The sequence below is a fragment of the Ursus arctos genome, unplaced genomic scaffold (assembly GCF_023065955.2).
Source record: "Ursus arctos isolate Adak ecotype North America unplaced genomic scaffold, UrsArc2.0 scaffold_25, whole genome shotgun sequence".
NCBI lineage: Eukaryota > Metazoa > Chordata > Mammalia > Carnivora > Ursidae > Ursus > Ursus arctos.
The window spans coordinates 4,182,273-4,196,602 of NW_026622930.1; positions in this window are offsets into that span (position 1 = coordinate 4,182,273).

The window sequence follows — 14,330 nt, forward strand, 5'->3', positions numbered from 1 at the left end:
ATTTAAAATACTATTAGAACTTAAAAATGAATTCAGTAAGGGGCGCCTGGGTAGCGCAGTGGTTAAGCGTCTGCCTTCGGCTCGGGGCGTGATCCCAGTGTTCTGGGTTCAAGCCCCACATCAGGCTCCTCCACTAGGAGCCTGCTTCTTCCTCTCCCACTCCTCCTGCTTGTGTTCCCTCTCTCGCTGGCTGTCTCTCTCTCAAATAAATAAATAAAATCTTTAAAAAAAATGAATTCAGTAAGGTTGCAGAATGCAAGATCAATATACAAAAATCAATTGCATGTCTATACTTTCAATAAACAATCCAAAAAATGAAATTAAGAAAACAACTCCATTTACAACAGCATTGAAAAGAATGAAATACTTAGGAATAAATTTAACCAAAGAAGTGCAAAACTTATACTCGGAAAACTACAAAGCATTGTCAAAAGGAATTAAAGCAACTCGAAATAAATGGAAAACATCCCATGTTCATGGACCAAAAGACATAATGCTGTTAAGATGGCAATGCTCCCCCAAACCTATCTGAGTTCAACACAATCCCTATCCAAATTCCAGCTGACTTCTTTGTAGGAATTAACAAGCTGGCTATAAGATTCCAATGCAAATCAAGGGACTCAGAATACAAAATACCTAAAAACTAATTTTAAAAAGAACAAACTAGGAAGACTTACACTTTTTGATTTCAGAACTTAATCCAAAGCAATAATAATCATTACTGTGTGGTACTGGTATGTGGATAGCTATACAGATTAATGGAATAGAATTGAGAATTCAGAAATAAATCCATGTGTCTGTAGTAAACTGACTTTTGACGAGATCACCCAACGGGGAAAGAATAGCCTTTTCGATAAATGGTGCCGAGACAACTGGAGAGCCATGTGCAAAAAAATGAAGTTGGACCCCTACCTCACACTATATTCAAAAGCTAACTTAAAATGGATCAAACATCTAAATGTAGGAGCTAAAATTCCAGAAGAAAACAGAGGGGTAAATCTTCATGATGTCCAATTTTGACAGTGAATCATTGGATATGACACCAAAAACACTAGCAATAAAAGAAAAAAATAGATCTATCAGACTCTGTCAAAAGTAAAATATTTCACATTTCAATGGATGCTACCACAAGACAGTCCACGTAATGGGAGAAAATATTTGCAAATCATATACCTGATAAGAACCTATAATAGCCAAAAGGTGGAAATAATCTGATTGTCCATCAACTAACAAATGGATAAACAAAATGCGATCTATCCATACAATGGAAATAAAGTATGGACACCTCCTGCAACATGGAAACGCCTTGAAAATACTGTGCTAATTAAAAGACGCCAATCACAAGAGACCACACATGATAGACTCCATATATATGAACTGTCTACAATGGGCAAATCCAAAGAGATGGAAAGTAGTAGCTTAGCAACCGCTTAAGTCTGGGAGTGCTGGGGGGTGTGAAGAGCAGGAGGATGATAGCTAAAGAATACAGGGCTTCTTTCTGAGATGGGAATGTTCTGGGGTTGACCGCAGTGCCAGCTGCACTTACCTACAAATACATTAAAGACCACTGAACATTTTAAATGGATAGATCTTATGGTACGTGAATCATATTTCAACAAAGCTACATTGAAGAAGGAGGCAGTTATAAACTGTGCGGAATGCTGCTGAGATGAAAATTAAAATAAGGAGGTTGGCCATGGGATGTGACAACCTGGAGGTCACTGGTGGCGGAGCACGAGGGACGGCGCATCATCCGCACACGTATGCATAGTAGAAGCCCCAAAATGGGGCGAAAGAGAGAATGTGGCAGAAGAAAATATTTGAAGAAATAATGGCCAAAATCTTCCCAAGTTGGATGAAAACTATTAATATATACATATATCCAAGAAGCTCAGCAAAATCCAGGTAGATTAAACTCAAAGAGATCCACAGCTAAACACATTATGGTCAAACGGACCAAAGTCAAAGTAGCAAGAGAAATTTGTTTAAAATGCACAAATGAACTTCCATGAGATTAATAGCCGATTTCACCACAGAAAGCGTGGAGGACAAAAGAGCGACAGCTGCAAAACACCGAAAATAAAGACTGTTGACGAGCATCTTATTATATTCAGCAAGACCATCCTTCAAAAAGGAAATAGAAATAAAGCCATTCTCAGATAAACAAAGACCAAGAGAATGTGTAGCCATCTATCAGCTGTATCAGGAACACTAATGGGAATCCTTCAAGCTACAAGAAAAGGACACTAGGTGAGCACGCCGATCTCCGTGAAGAAACAGGGAGCACTGATAAAGGCAACACAGAGGTAACTATGAGGAGTGGGAGGAAATGGAGCCCTAAGAAGCAAATATGTTGTCAGTATCGAATTTAAGTTTGTACTAATCTGAACTAAATTGTTTTAAGTAAAGATTATCATTTTAATCTACAAGCAACCAGTAAGAAAACAACTCAAAAATATGGACTAAAAGAAATGTCTAGGGTCAAAACAGTACCCTAGAAAATATCTATTTAACACAAAATAAGGCAGTTATGGTGGAATAAAAGAACAGAAAAGGTATGAGACAGAAAATAAATAGCAAAATGGCATTACATAAATCTTATTTATTTACATTAAATATCAATAGAATAAATACTCTAAAATTCAGGGATTGGAAGAACTGATAAAAAGTACGATCCAACTATATACAATCTACAAGAGACACATTCTAGAAGCAAAGATATGAATAGATCAAAAGTAAATGAATGGAAAAAAGCTCTCTGCCGCAAACAGTGACAGAGAGCTGGAGAGGCTATATTAATACGAAACAAAATACATTTTAAGATAATGGTCTTACTGTAGAGGGAGAGATGACATGTTTATGATGATAAAAGAATCAATTCATCAAAAAGACATAAGAATCATAAACATATATGCACCTAATAACAGAGTTCCAAAATACACGAAGAAAAAATTCAGAACTGAAGATGCAAATAGACAATTCAACGAGAGTAGTTGGCGATTTCAATACCCCGCTTTCTACGATGGATGGAACAAGCAGGTAAAACAGGGCTCTAGAGAACCTGAAAACGCTGTGAACCAGCTAGACCCGGCAGAAATCTACGGCGCGTGCCACACAGCAGGGGCAGAATCCATGATCTGCTCAAGTGCATGTGGGACTTTTCCAGGAGAGACCATATGTTAGACCCTTAAAAAAGTCTCAATAAATCCAAAAGGACTGAAATCATATAAAGTATGTTCTCTGATGACAATAGACGAACGACAATCAGAAATCAATGACTGGAGGAAATTCGGTAAATTTACCCGTACGTGGACTTAAGTAAAGCACTTCCAACCAACAATGGATCAAAGGAGAAATCACAGGGGGAATGAGAATTTATGTTGAGATGAATGAAAACGAAACCACAGCACACCAACACCTGTGGGATGCAGAAAAAACAGTGCTCAGAAGAAAATCGATAACTGTAAATGCCTGCGTCAAAAAGTAAGAAAGATTTTAAACCCATAACCCAACATTTTGCCTTAAGAAACTAGGAGAAAACTAAACCCAAACCAGTACAAGGGAAGAAAGAGCAAAGACTAGAGGGAAAATTAATGAAAGAGAGAGGAGAAAAACAATAGAGAAGATCAACGGAACCAAAAGATCAACAAAGTTGACGAACTGTAGCAAGACTGACCAAGAGAGGAAGGGAGAGAATTCAGATCAGTACAATCAGGCCTTAAAGAGGCAACATCACACCAATCTTATAGAAATAAAAGGCATTATAAGGAAGTACCATGAACAATGAACCTGTCAACAAATGAGATAACCCAAATAAAATTATTTCCTAGAAAGAATCCCAAAATGGACAAAAAAATTAAAATATACCTCTAACAAGAAGAGATTGAGTTAATAACCATAACGCTTCCCACAAAGAAAAGCTGAGTACTGATGTCCTCACTGGCCTCACTAGTGAATTCTAACAAATGTTTAAAATAGAATTAACGCCAATCCAAATCCAACCCAAACTGGGAACAGAAGAGGTGGGAGCACTTCTCAATTCATTTTATGCAGCCAGCATTGTCCTGATACCAAAACCAGACAAAAACATCCCAAGGTAAGAAAACCAACATCCTTTGTGAATACAGATGCAAAACTCCCCAACAAAATACTAGCAAACCGAATCCAGCAGCATATGAATAAAAAGGACTATACACCATGACCAAGTGAGATGTATCCCAGGAAAGCAAGGCTAGTTAAATAACTAAGAAACAAACAAAAAACCAGTTAATGTAAGATGCTCTTTTAAGAGAAGAAAGGATAAAAGTCACACCATCTCAATAAATACTACACACACACAAAAAAGCATTTGACAATATCTAAGGACCATCTGTGATTTTAAAAAACAAACGAAAAAGTCCCACCTCTCCATGAAGTTGGAATAGAAGGGAACTTTCTCAACCTGATCAAGAGCGTCCAGGAGAAAGCTCCCGAGAACAGGAGACTTGAGGGTGACTTGAGGAGACTTGGATGCTTCCCCCCGAGATCAAGAACAGGACAAGGATGTCCGTTCTCATCACTCCTGGTGAGTGGTGCCCCAAACAATTACAACAGTAACATCAAAGATCACTGAGCACAGATCCCCATAACAAATATCAGAGTAATGGAAAAGTCGGGAAGGTTACAAGAATCACCAAATGGGGACACAGAGACACGAAGTGAGCAGATGTGGTTGGACAAACAGGGCTGACAGACATGCTCGATGACGCTGGGTTCCTACAAACCTTCTGTTTAGGAGAGACACAGTCTCGGTGAACCCAGTGAAATGGGGTGTGCCTGAATATTCTGTCTCTCGGTCATGGCTTCAGGGCCCAGTCTCCCTCAGGACAGCACAGTCTTAAGGACCATGGTCTCCTTCAAGGCAAGGCCATGTTTTAGGGTTTGTGGTTCCTTTAGGACACGTTCATGGCTTGGGGCCAGGGTCTCCCTCAGCCTTCGTGGTTGTAATGCGATCATCCCCCTCGGGGGGAAGGTACCACTGGAGAGCTGTGGGCACCGTCGGGGCAGGCCCCGGCCTTTAGGACCATCAGCGCTCTTTCCAGAAGGCCATGATGCAGATCTCTGGGCTCCTTGAGGACTGTCATTTCTCTCAGCCAGGAGCCAGGTCTCGAGCACCCTGAGCCCCCAGGGACACAAGACCAGCTGTGTGTCACCCCCACACCAAGCAGGTCCCAGCCGCCAGCCACCCACAGAAATCTCCCTGGCTTTGCCTGATTCCTGGGGGTTTGCGGCAAGGTAGGGGGGCTGCCTGGGCACGTGGGGGCTGGGGAGGGACCTCCTCCTGAGGCTGGGGGGCCGCCAGGGACCAAAAAGAGCAGAGGTTTCAGTGTCACTCCCAAATCTCTTCCCAAATCTGGATTGAGGACATGTGGTTCAAATCTCCTGTTTGGGTTTTAGTGCTTAGCACTTGGCAAGCATTTCTGTCAATCCTATATATTCCAAATACATCCGCCTGCAAGCCAAGGCTGGAAGGGTTTTTTTTTTTTTTTTTTTTTTTCCCCTTCAACACTGACAACCCAGAGCCCCCGAGGGGCCGGGACCATAAATGCACAGAATGCACTTTCCAGAGATGGGCTCATCACTGCGGAGGCTTTTTGCTTCAACCCCCTGGGAGCTGCCTGACACGAGCTTGTCACTCTATCATCCATGCACGCCTGGCATTTCAAGCAGGGATGCAGGTCTCCGGGCATGGGCCAGCCAAGAGGCAGATGGAGGCTAGACCTGGCCCCAAAGCTTCCCACCCTGATCCACCACCAGCCCCACATTCAGCCGCACTGACCTGGGCTCCAAATCTCGCCGCCGCTCCTTTGCACGTGCTCACCCTCTGTCTACACTGCCCTCTGGCTCCTTCCCCTGATAGAGGTCCACATGTCCCAAAGGACAGCCACGCTGGTGAGCCCACCCAGCACGGTCGGTCGCGGTCACTTCTCTTGCAGCACAGCGAGCAGCCCCTCCCACAAGTGGCCTCAGCTTCGGAGGGTCAAGGATACTCCCTAAACCTGTTTCTCCCGAAGAGTGGGGACTTTGGGGCAACTACTGACGGGCCTGGGACGAGGCTAAGGCAAGGGAGGCACATGTCTGGGGCACAACATTTAAAGAGGCACCGAAACACCCAATAATCTAGATAAATGAAACTTTGCACAGCCTCTTACAAAATCAAAATTCATGCAGATACATCCATGACGACCAAAACATTAAAACCGTAAATAAAGGCAGGATCGGTGTATCTGAGGCTTTCTTGGCCGCAGGCTCCCTCCTGCACTCTTGGCTTGGCACGGTCCGCCCCACAAGGTGGGTGCACCCGGGATCCAGAGCTGGGAGGGCATCGTGTCCCCCATGGACACCTGGCCCACGGTGGTCCCGAGGCTGTTTGACGTGGACCCAGCTCAGACGGATCATGGGTTCTGTGCTTCATTCGTGTGTGTTCTTTTGGACCTGCAGTCCATGGCCGGGCTCAGTATCTGTGAAATAAAGCGGCTTGGAGTCTGGGGACATGAAGGATTCTTCAAGGTCCCCTCAGCAGACCTGCTCCTTGAACAGTGGGGGAAACCAAGGCCGGGAGGGGCAGGGCTTGCCAGAGTCAGTGGCGGGGCGGCAGAGCCGAGCATGGAGCAGGGTCCAGCTCCTCCCAGACTGCCTCTGGGGTCCGCAGGTAAGCAGTCTCCCTCTGAGGAGCCCTTCCAGGGCTCCCCACGCTGGAACCGGGCACACCTCAGCTGCAGGCCCCACAAACTTCCTGGCAGCGAAGATCAAGGGGGAGGCTGGCCTGCCTCGGCCCGGGTGTCCCCTTCTGTTGTAAGAAGGCGGCCCTTGCTTTCCTACTCCATTCCGGGTTCCTCCAGCTATTCGATTCCTGCCGAGTGGAGCTGGGCGATGTCGTTCGTTCCCGTCTGTTCTGTCCATTCCTACGTCCTCTTCCAGCCCGCTCCAGGTTCGCAGCCTCAGTTAGCTGCATTTAACCTGAGCATTCCAGCCGCTGTGCGGCTTCCCGGGGCGGACACGGCCCGTCCCTTCTGCTCTACATTGTATCCGTGTGTCCCCCTGGGGTCAGGCTGTCCGAGCTCGCTCCCGCACCAAGCCCCGTCTAAGGGCCCCGGGGCATCCGTGTTGACTGTACAGCGGAAACATCCATTCTTCCAGCCACCGCCCCACCCCCACCCCCCGCGCCACCTTCCCAGCAAATACCCACATGAGCTCATGTTTTGTGGTCGGGCTTCTTTTTTTTTTTTAAGTCAACAACTGTGAAGCAAAGCGAGGCCTGTGTTTCATTTGATAGCTCCAGGCCCGTTTCTCATCAGCCTCCCGTCCTCAGAGGTGTCCGCAAGATTCAGCCACAAGCCTTCCTGCCGCCAGCTGGCCCTGGAGCGCTGCTCGGGGGCTGAGAAGCGGGGGCCCAGCTGCAGCCGCCGGGATAGGGGTCTAGCGGCTTCGCCTGCGTCTAGGTTCTTCCTCAGGAAGAATGTTCTGGGGACATTAGCCTGATCTCTCTCGCGATCTGCCCTGTGCCTTCCCCGTGCCCATTACTGTCATTACATAGGAGGGACGCACACACGCACGCTCACGCACGCACACGCACGCGCGCATGCACGCATGCACACGCGCACGGGAAAGCCCAAGTTCCACAGTGCGCTCCCAAGCCCACCCTGGGTCCTCCCCACCTGCGCCCTCCCCACCAGGCTCCGTGGGTCTGGGTCGGTGGGGAAGGGGGCCAGGGCCCCAAGCCTACAAGGAAAACCTGTTGCTCCATGCTGTTTCCTTTGTTGTGAAAATACCTCTCTGGGAAACTAGAGATGGCCGGCCATGTTCTAGACCTTTTTCTTTGCATATGCAAATATCTAGACGGATATTTTACCAGGAGATCACTCAGTATTGTCCTGCAATACCTTCTCTCACTCATGGAGGTTGTTTTCCCATCAGTACGTGTAGATCTACCACCTTCTTAATTGACTGTATAATATTCCATTGTTTGGAAGTATTATTTTGTATTATTTTGTTGAATGCGTTCCTCTGTGTAGGAGCTCTTGCGGGGCTCTTACAAATAACATTATGGCAAACATTCTCATAAATTCACGCCAGCATGCGCATTTCTGCTGCCACTTGCTTCGGGTGGTTCCGGAGGAGTGCTAGTGCTTGGTTAAGGAGTGTGCGTATTTTAAAAGGTGTTAGGTAATAACCAAATCACTCGATCATGTGAGTCCTCAAATGAGAAACAAAGCAACACGCGCAAACGCACACACACACACACACACACACACACACACACATCTCTCTGGAAACAGGATGACTGTGCCCAGAGGAACTGCGCTGGCGGGTCAGACCAGAGACTTGCAAATTTCAAGGGACTGTCCAGGCAGAGGGAGTCTGTTTGTCCAAAAGGCCGCAGGCAGGAGTGAAATTCATCCCCAACCCCCAGGCTCAACCCCCGAGGCCCCTGGAGCCAGCGGGCCAGCTGCAGATTCCGGAGACTTGCAGGTGGGGCCATGGCAGAAGCTGGCCCAGTCAGACCTCAGACACAGACCTCACACCCGTGGGCTTGAGACCCGGGGAATCCGTCTCTTTGCTCCTAGGAGCTCTAGGTCCCTTTTCTATAAAATGGAGAAAATACATCTACCCTGGACAGTTTTCACGAAGTGAGAAAGAATGAACCTGTAACTCATAAATGCCAAAGAGACAACTTGGTGTCATTCTTATCAGTCACATAAAAAATGATCATTTCGATGACATCAGGTAATTATTTGGTCTGTTCATCCCATCCTTTTTGGAGTACAGAATCCTTTCCCTTCCGTTTCGTTTATTTTATTCATTCCACCTGATCTGGTCTGCCCATCCCACTGTGCTCTCCTCTGGCTAGGGGCTCCGGTAGTCTGATGACAGGGATGGGGGGGTGGCGGGAGGGGACTCAGGAGGCCCTCGACCCTCTGGCAGGCCTTGGAGGCACGGTACTGGGGTGGGCATCTGGCTGGGCAGGGCTCTGGTCACAGACTGAGTCTGCCTGTGAGAGGACGAAGGTGCTGGAAGGTCCCGGGCCAGCCCCTGCCTCTGCCACATGCCCTGGACTGTTGTGCTGGGTGTCCTCACAGAGTGACATCTCAGGAGGGAGGGAGGGGAGGCTGGGCTTCTGCAGATTGTGGTGTCTGAGGCCGCCGGACAGAGTCTGAGTCCGGAGGCCTCCTCATCTGGATGCTGATACCCATCTCTCAGGTGGGAAAACCGAGGTTCAGAGAACCCCAGCTCCATCTCTAGAGACCGCCTTTGGGCCTTATATACTTGCCATGAGGCTCCACAGGAGAAGCCACCTGGATGTAGGACCAGCCCCAGGCCTGGCATACGGTCCTGGGAGGCAGAATCACGGCCACACAGATACAGACTCGGGCACAACGGCTGGCCTAGAACAGGGGTTCAGGACACGTGGCGATTCCCTGACTTGCTCTCCCACCTGGTGCCCAGCCTGGCCCACGGAAGTGGTGGTAAGTGCTGGACCCGGTGTTGGCTGGCTCTGGGGGGCGGAGCTGGGTTTGGGACATCCTGGATTGTCCTGATGCGACAGCGAGAGTCTGACCCTGGGCCAGGCATTTGCTTCTTGCACACAAGGTTCCTGGTGCCCATTCACGGAGGGGCCGTGGACACGGCGTGCGGGCACGGCCTCCATCCCCGCCCACGGTGTGTGGCCGACCATCCCGCTGAGCATTATTACCAGAGCAGCCCCCGCAGGGGCTCAAAATTGGTTGAGCCTCCTGGTGGGAAGATCCAATTTTCACCTGGGAAAAAGTAGGGGGGTGGGGCCTACTGAGGTGCCAGGCATCCCCATCCCATTTGCACCCGAAAGGCCCGAGGCTGCCCGTTTCCCTGTCCAGCTGAGCAGAAGGGTTGCCAGTGGGAGCAGGGGCCAGCCTGAGCTGGCATTGCTGGTCCCCGAGGGTCTCACACCCTGTTTGGGTCTCCATTTCTATGCCTATAAAATGAAGGGGCTGTGTGGACCCTTCAAGCCCTGTAACCATGCTCTGAGATACCCCCACCCCCGCCTGCTTTGAGCTTAGAACATTCAGCCGCTCAGCAAAATTGCTGGGGCAGCCGCTTGGGGCCAGGCACGATGCTGGCTTCTAGGGGGTTAGCTCTGACCAGGGCTGACTGCACTGAGTCACTCAGGGTGGGAGAGAAGGGAGAGCGGGCTGCGGTGGCAGCTCTGAGAAGGGACATCTGGCCCAAGCCAGAGGCTGTCACTTCTTCATTCAACGCTTACTAGGTAACTTTTATGCGTCCACCTTCGTAGGCAAGAAAGAGCAGTGGACAAGGCCCCCAGCCTGCTGGGGCTGACGTTCTGGTGGGTGGGAGACAGTAGAGAAGTACACAAATGAACAAACAAGGTAACGTCAGGCCATAATCACATGATAAAGAAAACAAAATAAGGAATGGTCGAGGCCATGGCTGGCAGGGCAGGACACTCCTCTAAATGGGGTGGCCAAGGAGGGCCTCATGGAGGAGGTGATGGTTAGGTAGAGACCTGAACAGCTGCCCCATGGGCTGTGCTTTGGAGTCGGAGGCCACAGGACTTGTTGGTGGCTGGGATGTGGGCAGCAAGCAGCATCACCTGCTTTTTGGTCCGGTTTTGTCCTATTGTGCCTGGGACTTGGGGTTTGGGGGTGTGTGGTACTCCTGCCCCCTGAGAGAGGAGCTCTACCCCTCGTGCACTTGAGTGCTAGTGGGCTGGGCACCCCTCTGTCGGGCGCCCCTCTGCCTTCCCCACAGAAGCTGAGGGGTGGGATTGAGTTCTCTATCCCCCTGATGGAAAGGAGGGAGGGACTGCAGAGAAGGGTGTCCTCCCCAGGACCTTCCCCCTTGAGGCCTCAGTTTCCCCATCTGAAATACTCCGGCTTGGACTCGAAGTTCTCCATACGTCTCATTAGTTTTGCTTTGGAGCTCGGTCAGCAAACTGTTCCCCACGTTCTTTCTGTTTTGAAAAACCTCTCTTCTCTGGCGAATGCAATTTTGAAGTTTCTCCCTTCCATCATACTTTTTTTTTTTTTAATGATATAGTCTTTCAAAGTAGCCTCTATTTTTACTTTTCCTTTGGCAAGATAATTTTCTAGCCTTTTCTCACCACTCATGTCAATTTCCTTTGTTAATTTCCAAGCCTCTTTTTCCGCAGGGGCCTCACCTCTTAGTACTTAATTGATTTCTTCTATCACATAATTCCATGGTTTCATCAATAAGTAATTTCAGACCTACTGTCAATTTCTATTTTTTATACTGTTTGATCTCTCAGAGGTGAGTATCCGGATTAGACACGAGATGAGCTTTCATTATCCCATAGATGTCAATGTTCCCTCTGGCCCCTTTCATTGAGGCAAGAATATCTTCGGGACTTTCTGTACTCCCTTGTAATTACTCTCCATTTTATTCACTCCACTGACTTCAATCCTGTGGGTTAAAAGTGTAAATTAACACATGTCTCCTGCTTCAACTGTTATTCTAACATTCGGGGATTTCACCACGTGGACCCACACTCTCCCACACTACATCCTCCTATAAGCCTGGATGCCACCGGGGTGATTTTATCGACATTAAGTGGGATTTTTTTCTACGCCGGCTCCAATGATGCACTTTTCCTGTTGAATGCCTTTCCTTATCGCCGCCTCCGTACGCGCTCAGGTCCACAAGTGTAGGAGGCACCCAAGGTCAGGGACAGCCAGGGGCTGGGGGTGACTCACGGTGGTGGGCATAGCCGGTTCTCAGGAACTAGCACTTGACTCAATCAACACCAGCACCTTGGCGCTTGCTTTTAGCAGACAGGGTTGAGACACGGCCAAGACACTGCAGACCCCCGATAGACTTTTTACCACCTTCCGGAGAAATCTGTCAAAAACATTCTAGATTGCTTTCAGCTTGTATCGACCGCCCCCGCCTCTGCATCTCCGGAGAGGGATTAGTTACCTCCCGAGCTGAGAAAACTTCAGAGTGAGGCTGACGTCCATACAACCTGCCCCGTGATCCTACCTGCCGGGAGCCCCCGGTGCTGGGCACTGCTGTTGCAAAGGTAACAGTTCCTGCTGCGTGTGAGCTGACAGTGTGTTCTGCCCCCTTATGCTTGTTCCTGAGCCACAGGTGGCCGGTCAGAGGAGCCGCAGCCCAGCTCTCACCAGGCCCACGGTCCTCTGTTTATCCCAAGAGCGGCCAGGGACACCCACGGCCCCTGGGCTGGCCTTCCTCTGGTGCTCTCATGGTCTCCCCCGATGTCCCAAGCATCAGAACAGATGCCTCTGGCCCAACTTTGTCCCAACTGTCTTGTGACACAAGCCATCAGGCTCCACTAAAAATCAGCTACATTGAAAGTGTCCCCATGGTCCCCATGAGGAGATCGGTGACCACATGGGGGTGACTTCACAAGGTGGTCCCTTTAGGAGGACTCTCGGAGAAAACGTCCATCTGGTCTCAGGGCCAAAACCAGCTAGCTGTCTCATTGTCATGTCACTCACGTAGACTGATCATGTTTCTCTCTTCACCTTGGCCATGAGGAAGCTCAGTCAATAGGACTTCAAGGCAGGCATTTGGTGAGCCCAGCCTCAGCTGCCGGCTCCATTTGCTGCCCTGCTCATGTGTTCCCCCTGCCTCTCCTTCCGTATCTACTTCTCTTTTGTTCAGTCATTCGTTTGTTCATTCATTCATTCCCTTACAGAGCACAACCTCATACCGGCACTGTGCAAGGGGCTAGGATCATAGCAATTGGCAAGTGACTTGGTGCTCAGTGAGGTCGTAATCTAGTGATATTTCAAGCGTCAATAAGTAAATAAGCAAGAGCATTTCAGATTACTGACGAATGCTAGGTGTGAGCATCAACAGGGCCGCAGGACAGCAACTGCCATTGGCAGGGTCTGCCGACAGTGGTGGGCACATGTGTTTGGGGGGATCTCTTTGAAGAAAAGACATTGTAGCTGACAGCTGATTAACGAGAGGGAGGCAGCTGACCCACAGGGATCGTAAAGCCTCAAATGGGTGTAAAGGACCTCAAATGTTCTGGGAACAGCAAAGAGGCCCGTGGGGCTGGAGCCAGCAAGAGAAGGGGACAGAGGCATCAGCTGGGACCTTGCAGGCTTTGCCAGTAGCCATGTGGTTTAGGTAACCTTGTGCACACCCTTCCTGAAATCCTTCTCTGAAATAAATAAACAAATTAGCAAATTCATATACAAGCGTATCCGCATTCGACCACTCTGTGCTTCTTGGTCTCCCGTGAGTAGCATGTCGGATGTGACCACACAGTATACGTGGGCATGCGTGGGCATGCAGAAAATGACTTGACATCTCCACGCCTCAGCGTTCGCCTCGACAGAACAGGAATCCCGACAGCACGTTTCTCGTGGCGCTGTGGGGACAGTGAGCTGACGCTGGCAGCTGCCGCCCGGGGCCTCCCGTGGAAGGGTTCCACACGTGTCAGCTCTCGTTACTGCCTGTGTGCATTTGACATGTGGGACTGGTTAGGGGAGCGTGAGCCTGGGCATGGCTACTGGCATGATGAGTTACATAAGATCTGACAGCAAAACTTTCTGCGGACATCTGGCAGGACATATATAACCTAATAAGAATCCATAATCTCTTTAAAGCGCATGGAGCGTTTGCCCAGCTCTTCCCTCCTTTGATTGGGAATGACCTCAGCTTACGAGAACCCTCCTTACTGTAAATAGCAGTGGCGCCTGTGACTTTTCCTCCCCCCGAGGATTTTGTGGAGGGTCCACATCCTGCAGCCCAAGGAGGTGGCCAAGGGTCGTGTCCGGTAGCTGGGGCCCAGAGAGGGGATTTTGGCTGAGTGGAGCCATGGGGCTGAGACCACTGTTTGATGGGTCTTGTTTCGGCGGGCACGGTGGCAAACAGAAAGGTATTTTTCTCTCTGGAGCCTGGCAGGAAGAGGGGTCCTAGAGAAATGGACCTCGGCTGGTATAACAAAGCCTTCCTGTCACCCGGGACGTGGATGGGGCAGCCTTGCTAGGGGGTGAGCTCCCCATCTCAGAGTCCGCAGCGAGGTCTTAATGCCTCTGGTTACGTGTTTAGAGGCCACGGGCCCCTCTGTTCTGGGGGGCTCTGTTCTGGTTTGCCCTGGCTAGCTGCTCCCCCCCGGGCCTCCGTCCCCCTTCTGAAAAATTATAGGGAGGGGCCAACGTGGTCACTGAGGCCTCCTCAGGCTCATTCTCAAATGCCACAAAGCAGTGTGGTTCTCCCACACCCAGTGTCCAAGGAAGAGCGGGGGACATCCCCCCCACTGCTGCCAGCCCCCCAGACTGGGCGGCAAGGAGTCCTGTGGG